Source organism: Herpailurus yagouaroundi, unplaced genomic scaffold, assembly GCF_014898765.1.
Source record: "Herpailurus yagouaroundi ecotype Mexico unplaced genomic scaffold, PumYag 162, whole genome shotgun sequence".
Taxonomy (NCBI): Eukaryota; Metazoa; Chordata; class Mammalia; order Carnivora; family Felidae; genus Herpailurus; species Herpailurus yagouaroundi.
In genome coordinates this window covers 4,993,029-5,001,534 of record NW_024412403.1, presented here as the reverse complement: position 1 = coordinate 5,001,534, position 8,506 = coordinate 4,993,029, and the positions used below count along the sequence as shown (strand labels likewise).

At 46.4% G+C, this 8,506-nt stretch overlaps 1 long non-coding RNA gene across 1 annotated transcript; it reads left to right on the top strand.

Annotated features, from left to right (window-relative positions):
• The first annotated feature begins 4,050 nt into the window (after positions 1-4,050).
• Positions 4,051-7,842, top strand: LOC121036536 (uncharacterized). Its single transcript, XR_005793371.1, has 2 exons — positions 4,051-4,357; positions 7,472-7,842. It is a non-coding gene; the product is annotated as an uncharacterized LOC121036536 (long non-coding RNA).
• The last annotated feature ends 664 nt before the right edge of the window (positions 7,843-8,506 follow it).

Genomic DNA, 8,506 nt, shown 5'->3' with positions numbered 1-8,506 from the left:
CCAAGCCCCCAGGGCCCTGCTGGTCCAGGAGGAGAGACAGCTGCCTGCGAGCGTCCTGGTAGGGTCCGGCCTTGGCTGCATCGTAGGTCTTCAAGGCCAGGAGGCAGGACTTCCCGAGAGCTCTGGCAGCCTGGAGGAAGGCCCTGGAGAAAGGCTGCCCTGCAGAGGCGGAGGGAGGCCCGAGGGAGGCCTCAGCCTTCACGCGCCCGGTGCCCACATCCACAACCTCGACATCAGTGTCCCCCCGCCAGGCTCCAGTTGAGGCTCGGGCAATGGCAGGCATTGAGGGTAGGATCCAAGGGGGCCGCAAGGGGCCCTGCAAACAGGCGCAGCATGGTACGGGCATAGGGAGGAGGCAGGCACGGCCCCAAGTCCCGGTCTAGGTTGGGCCAGGTGTGGATGGCCCTGCTCAGAGTTGGGGGGGGAGGGGGGTCGTGGCAGGGGTCGGCCAGCACAAGGCTGGTGGCGTAGAGGGGAGGCAGGAATTGGCGAGCAGGGCGCCACCCAGCCCCAGCACGACCCGGCGTGCCAGCTTGTCGCTGGCGGAGAGGCAGCCCGTGTGGGTGTCGCGCAGTGCGGGCGCTACTTAGCACGTGGGCCTCAGCTCCCCACGGATGTGGGCCTGCAGGCGGGAGGGTGGGCAGTGCGGGAGGCTGCCCTCTGCCGACGGTGGGCGGTAGATGTCATGAGCAGTCTCTTGGGGGTGTTTAGTGAAATTGACTCTTTCCTGCATTTCATCAAAGGTATTCTTAGGTGAAACTGGCTTTCTTTTTTTCTTCCTTTCCTTCCTTCCTTCCTTTCCTCCTTTCTTCTTTTCTTTTCTTTTTTCTTTCCTCCCTTCCTTCTTTCTTTCTTTTTCTTTCTTTCTTTCCTTTTCTTTGTTTTCTTTTCTTTCTTTCTTCTCTCTCTCTCTCTCTCTCTCTCTCTCTCTCTCTCTCTCTTTCCTCTGAGTACACAGTAGTGAAGAAGCCAATGCCTACTGGCCAGTTTAACACCATGGCCTTCATTTATGCTAAGGCACGAGCAGTTTTACCTGCTGTGATGGTTAATTTTATGCGTCAACTTGGCTAAGCTATGTTTCCCCATTGCCTCATCAAACACCAGTCTAGAGATTATTTACATGAGATTAACATTAAATCGGTGAACATGAAGTAAAGCCCATGACTCTCTATGATGTGGGTGGGCCTCATCCAATCAGTTGAAGGCTTACAAGAAGAGACCGAGGTCCCCTGGGGAAGAGGGAATTCTTCCTCCAGGCTGCCTTCAGACTCAAGCTACAGCATTCACTCCTCCCTGGGTCTCCAGCCTGCTGACCTGCCCTACAGATTTTGAACATGTTAGTTCCCACAATCATGTGAGCCAATTCCTTAAAATCTCTCTCTTGTGTGTGTGTGTGTGTTATCTGTATGTATCCATCTAATATACATTACATACGTTCGTATTATCCCGCCAAAGAGCATTGTTTCTCTCTCTCTCTCTCACTCTCTCTCTCTCTCTCTACACAGACACACACACCCTATTCTGTTTCTCTGGAGACTAATATACCTATTAATATTAATGCTTCTGCATCATCAATGCAAAGGTCAACTAAGTGAAAAAGGCAAAGAAAAAGGCATTAAGAAAATTGTTTTTGGGCGCCTGGGTGGCTCAGTGGGTTAAGCGTCCAACTTCGGCTCAGGTCATGATCTCGCGGTCCGTGAGTTCGAGCCCCGCTCGGGCTCTGGGCTGACAGCTCGGAGCCTGGAGCCTGCTTCGGATTCTGTGTCTCCTTCTCTCTCTGCCCCTCCCTGCTTGCACTGTCTCTTTCTGTCTCTCAAAAAAAAAAAAAATAAAATAAAATAAAATAAAACATTAAAAAATAAAGATAATAAAAAAAGAAAATTGTTTCGATGACGTGATCCTGGACTGTGAAAGCACTTGGCGTTCCCAGCGGTCCATGGCCCACACCTGGAAAACTGCTGTCCTCGCTTTTCGTCCTGACTTCTCTACAGTGTCAAATCTTCACCACGAGGCAAATAAATGGACTCGCTATCAAACCTGATCAGCAGGAAGAGCTCAGGGTCTGGGGGAAGAAGACAGGAGGGCCATCCTGGTGTGGCCCCTGAGTGCCTGGATTCTTAGGAGAAGCAGTTCCCAGAGCCTGGAGCTGCTCGATCACGGCCGTCTTCCTGACACCTTTTCCCCCGGGGGCCCTTGGTTCAGGCACTTTCTCTGATGGTTCTATTTGTGGGCAAATTGCTAACGATTCCTGATCCTTCTTTTCAGGTGTAACAGCCATGCATATTTGATTCCCATAAATTACGAGAATTGAGCCATCAGCGCATGGGAACAAAACAGGACGTGTTCTTCACCCCCTTTTTGTCTCCCCGAGACTCAGCAGGTGTGGGATAAAGCATGTGCCGTGCTGGGAGCAGACTGAGCCGGTACCTGCTCCCGCTGGCTGAGATCTCAGGAGAGCCTGGACCACAGCCAGGCCACCTCAGGACAAAGGAGAAAGTGGGGAAATGCCACAGTTGGTGGCAAAACCGTCTCCTCCCCCGAGGGAACTTGAGCATTCGAGTCATTAAATAAAGCAGCCCGCCTGGCAGTTGGCTTTGAGAAGCAATTCACACCACTGTAAATGGATTAGCGCCACGTAAGGCCTTCCACAGTTCGATTTCAATTATTCCGCATGGATTCTTCACGTCCAGGAATTGTTTTGAATGTCTCTAGAAACGCAGAAAGGAAATAACGTTTCTTGATTTGGGGCTCTGAAGAATGTTTCCCATTCTCGTTATTTTCCGTCTTTGCCTTAACCTCCCTTTAACGCCAGCTTGACCAGCTGCCCGGCTTTGGTGTGAGGAAGGGGACACGAGTGTATGTTCATAGGCATGTGAGGATGGAAATGCCGGGAGGACCCACGGAGGAGGGTCGGTGGCTGTCCTTGCCTGACACTCCCAGCTGGTGAATTCTGAAAAAAAAGGCCTGCTGCGAGACGAGTGGAAGACCCTGCCCCTGGACCCGCAGCGCAGGTCGACGTGCACAGTGAGGGATAGTGTTGGAGCATGCTTGCACCCAACGTGATTCTTTGTGCAACTAAGTGGCACAACGTGACATGGAATCTGCAGGGTAATTCTAGGGGTGATAACGGACTCTAGGTGCAACACCACTGGGGTGCCATCTTTTTCTCTGTACATGGCGCCCTGGTACAATTTTGCGCACACGCCATCCTTCAGCTCAGTGTGCAGGTGACCACCATTTGCTGCCTTTTCACACCAAGAGGCTTCGAAAGGCGGCAGAGAGATCAGCCAGAAAAGTCAAGTCCATCCCATGAATCGGAACGGGTGGGGGGTGGGGGTGGGGGTGGGGAAGAAAGTCTCTCCTTCTAATGTGGTGTTGGGGAGTGGGAGGCGACTTTCTACTTGCCCCTGGGGAAATCATGACCTCACAAACTTCATTTGTCCGAAGTGTTAGGAGGCGACAAGAGTTGAGCCATGGAGAGGAAAAGGAAGCCAACAAGGAAAAGAGCCCCGTTCAACCACAAGGGCTGGAAGGAGGCGCAGCAGACACTGGCGAAGCTCCTCCCCGTGTCAGGCCAGGGAACGCCCTCTGGATCTTACCGAGAGAGGCACGGCAGGGCTGGGGAAGGAGCGGCAGAGGAGGGGCCCGGCCAGAAAGATGCTGGAGCTGGATGCTCGACCTGCCTGCCCGCTGGTTGCTTGTTTACATCGCTGCAAGCAACATGGTCCTTGCATGGGAGGGGTGGGGGAGAACTGCTGATCTCTCTTCACTCACGCCTTTATTTATTTATTCCCCTTGCGTTCGCCATGCCAGTGCTCACCCCCAAATCTAAAACGTCCAGGTTTAAGCCAAGGTATTGGAAATGTTACTGAATGCCAGGGGTTACACAGAACCTGCAGCCTAAGTCTCGTTGGGCTCCCCAAGGAAGCGCCTGGCTCTGAGCTTCCTTTTAATAATTGAAAATCCCAGATGCTCCCTGTGGAAAGAGATTCATATACGCTGTGTGTCTGGGGGGGGGGGGGCGGCGGGGAGAGGTAAGGCTCGTGAAAAAGCAATCTCTCTCCAATTCGAAGTCTGAGTTCTTGATTTAAACAGAATTTGTTTTTCTAACCAGTTGGGAAGCGTCTCTCCGAGTTGGAAGCAGAAACTAGGATGTTTGCCCCACTCCCCACTTGAACTCTGCCCTCTGAATAAAAAAAAAAAAGTCACTCTTACTCATTTTCTAGCTTCAGACCAAAGGACAAGACGGAAAGAGCCCTCTGAGATGATATTTTCACATTTTTAAAATTCTTTCTCCTTCTTGAATGAACGCCATACTGGACAGCAAGGAGGTGCCCACACTCACCTGTGTGGACAGGTAAGGGGAGCCCTCTCTCTTTCCTGCATGTGAGACCCTGAGGAAGCATCTCCGAGATAGGGGGTGTCTCTCTTTTGTGGTTCAGGGTGAGACAAGGGCTTATATTTAGGCAGAATGGTGAGATGTGCCTGATTGATTTTGTTGTATATCACAGGGCCCACCCGCCTTCTAAGAAGAAAACAGGTGCCGGAAAGAAAGAAGCTGAACATTTGAGGGCCAACATGATAGTCCTGAGTGGGATTGTAATTCCCTGTGACTTTATAGCGGGTGTGAGGGAAGAGATAATGAGTGATATTCAGAGACAGAGTAACTCATTTAAAGTCAAAGACCCGTAAGATTTTATGATATCAACATTATAATAGGATGATGATAAAATAATATAATGCAAATACTGATAATAATAGGGTATGTACATGATAAAATAATATATTTTATTTTTGTACGCCAATCACAACTGTTAGCAGGATTCATTTTAAGTGTGTACTTAACCGCTAACGGAGTTGGACTTGCCGTAATCATTCCCATAAACACATAATGATAAATTACCTGTTCAGGAATAAAAATGTTGCAGTTTAAGGATGCATCTTTGCCATGGAAACTGCCCAAAGTCACTTTCGTTCCCCCTTTGGTATACTGACTCTGTGTATGTATGTGTGTTTTCTGTGTGTGTGTGTGTGTGTGTGTGTGTGTGTATTTCTCTAAACGGCAATTCTGTCCCAGGAGCATACCCATACTAAAATCTTTGAGTACTTTAAAAAAAAAAAAAAAGGTGATTCGGGTGCTCCAGAGATATTTTAAACTTTTTGTGTTATTAAGAAGTACAAATATTCCTGAAAACTGAAAAGAATCTGCAACAAATCTGATGGGGCAGAAGAAGGAATTCATCTAATCAAGTATTGTGGTTAAGGCTAAGTTATCAGATTTACACCCTACAAAGATGATCAACTTCTAGAAAATGCATATAATTTTCCAGTAATGCAAGCACATTAACATTCAGCTGAAACTCCATGAAATCTAAATTTTCCATAATGTTTTATTTGTTTTTTTAATGTTTTATTTATTTTTGAGAGAGAGGGAGAGAGAGACAGAGCATGAGTGGGGGAAGGGCAGAGAGAGAGGGAGACACAGAATCCGAAACAGGCTCCAGGCTCTGCGCTGTCAGCACAGAGCCCGACGCGGGGCTTGAACTCGTGAACTGTGAGATCATGACCTGAGCTGAGGTCGGATGCTTAACCGACTGAGCCACCCACGTGTCCCTAAATTTTCCATAATGTTTTAAAAGACAAACTCCTCTTTGTCTCTTCCTGGCATCACTAAACTCATAGTTCTCAACCTTGCTTGGATCTGGGGCTCATTTGAGCCTCTGATAAAATCTATGGGCCTTCTCCCCCCAGAAACCCAATTTAGACACAAATTTGGCGAGTTTGTAAACCCCCTGAAGCAGACCCATGGATAATTTAGAGAGTTAAGAACCCTAGACACATTCTTTGAACAAATATTTATCAAACACCTACTAGGTCCCAGCACATTTCCAGGTGCCAAGTAGTCCAAAGTCTGGGATAAAATGGTCCCTGCCTTCAGGGAGAACAAAGACAGTATGTGGATAAGCAAATAAGACACAAAATCGTTTCTGACCATGTGGACCATGCTGATTTTCTGACCATTACAAAAGTCACCCAGCCCAAGGTGACTCATGTCCCAGGAGCATGTTATGATATTATAATTTTCGAACTTTTATAATTAACAGAGTTTTGGTGGAAGAAAGCAGCATTTAAATACCAGGGCTTCCTCCATGCCAGCAGACTATTATTATTCTGGATTAATAGACTTTTTGAACTGAGCAGGACTCCCACCACCACCTCTGCTCCTCCCTGGTACTCGCAGGGAACCCAGCCCCATAGACTCCTTCAGAATGGAACCAAGAGAAGCAGCTCTACATGGCCACCAACGCCTAGTTGTTAGATGGGTGTCTTTACTTACGACAACCTGACATTTGACTTTTTGTAATTCCAAACGAATTATTCCTAAATTCCTGGACAAGTTGAGTCTAATCCATTCTCCTACAGATTCTCCCATAGATCTTTTATCCAGGTGAAACACTCACAGTTTCTACAGTAATTTCTGAACAAGTCAGTGTTCCTTGCGTACTGGTCTGCTAACTTAAAGCCCAGGAGAAGAACTTTGCAATAAGGAACATTCTGTGACAATCACCACGACTGGCACATGGCATTTTATTTATATTAAGCCTCACGTTGCATTTGGTTAATTCAGCACCCACTGGGGCCAGGGAGCTCTTCATTAACTGAAACCACCTAGGCTTTCCTATTAATCAAAGTCCTCTCTATTTTATGTCTTTATTTTTCTGTTTTTCTTTATCTAGCTTCTTTAATTGAATGCTTAATTCATGCTTGTTAGTCTTATTTTCAATAATAGCATTTAGGGCTATAAATGTGTACCCAAGTACGGCATTAGCTGCATCTCATAAGACCTATGAAGCAGAGTTCCAGTGTTGTCCCAACTCGTTCATAATTTCCACTGAGATTTTTCCATTAATGAAAAACTTTTTTAAAGAAAAGTGTGTGTTGTTATCTGAAAATATTCAATTGTTTCATAAGGAAAACGATCCGAATGTGCATGTGCGTGTGTGTGCGCACGTGCGTGTGTGTGTGTATTTCTGTGAGCAGTGGTGCAGTCCTTTGAGGCTATACCCATACTAAAACCTTGGAGTGCTTTGAAGAAAGAGATAATTCAGGTAGTCCAGAGATCATGTGGCTTTTCTTAGGACACTCACAAAAGAGTTAAACATAGATCTTAAGTAAGCTTTTAGTTTATGAGATTGAGTAAAATCATATGGCAGGTTAAATATAGGTCATGAATATTCAAGTATATTGAAGTAGCTTGTGAAATACAGTAAAATCAATAGGTGTGTTACATATAGAAAGGAAGGTTAGTAACCTGTAAGATATATCAAGGTTAGATAGAATAAATCCTTAAAATATGACATAATAAAGTAGATGCTTTATTAGGTCATGATCAGGCCACCTCTGGGCAGGTAACTGTGTTGCCCCCAGATTTGGCCAGCCATCAGTGACACCCATGGTGATCTCTCCACAGCCCCGATGTTCTGCCTGAGGAGCACAGATGAAAACCACAACTTCTCGACAGTCTGCCTAGTGAGCTGCGGCCAAGTCAAGCCTCCTTGCCCCTGTGTCTCTCCAAGGAAGAGATATCAGGTGCCAGTGACCCAGGGAAGCTTCCATTTGTGGAGCCCCTTCTTCAAAACTCGGCCCCAGTCCTCATAACAGCATCCTTGGGGGGAAGGTTGATGCAGCAGGGAGAGAAACAGGACCCATGAGCACCGTGTACCTAGGACTCAGGAACTTCACCTGCTCTGAAGTGTGTTAACTTACCCTTCCTCTCTCCCCTCACTTCCCTCCGTGTGACTTAGGTTGAGTTTAATAAACTGTGTGATTCAAGCATCTGAATACGGCCCGTGTTCCTTTCTGTTGCATCATCCCTGGGAGGGCCCCCCTAACAGTGTACTTAGGATCAATGGTTGCATCAGGGCAATTTTCTACAAAGTAAGGTTTTGGGGGGGGTTTTAATTTCCACTTTGATTTCATCCCATTGCCATCTGAATAGTATTCGTTATTTTGTATTTGTTGAAGACTTTTCTCGGTGATTTCATGCAGGACCCTTGTAAATGTTCTACATGAACTTAAAAAGAATGTACAGCCTCCATTTTTTCAGTGCAAGCATATATATTTTTTCCAATCCACTGTGTAAAATGGTATTTTTCATACTGTTTATAACATTACAACCTTTTATTCTGTTCTATCAATTTCTGAGAGAGTTATCTTAAATTTTCCCATTAAGATTACGCACAGGTCTGCTTCCTCTTGCGGTTTCCTGGATTAGAGACATAGATGAGTGAGTGCACTAGTCTGACAGTTTGCCTTTTTCATATATCTTAAGCCACACATTTTTCAGACATGCACAGGCTTGTGGCTGCTGCGTGTTCTCAGGAAAATGTTGGTTTTATCCTTACCGCATAATTCTTCATCTCTAATGACCCTTTTTAAAATTTCATTTATTATTGATTGATGGATTGGTTTTTATTAAAAAAAAATTTAAATCCAAGTTGGGTGT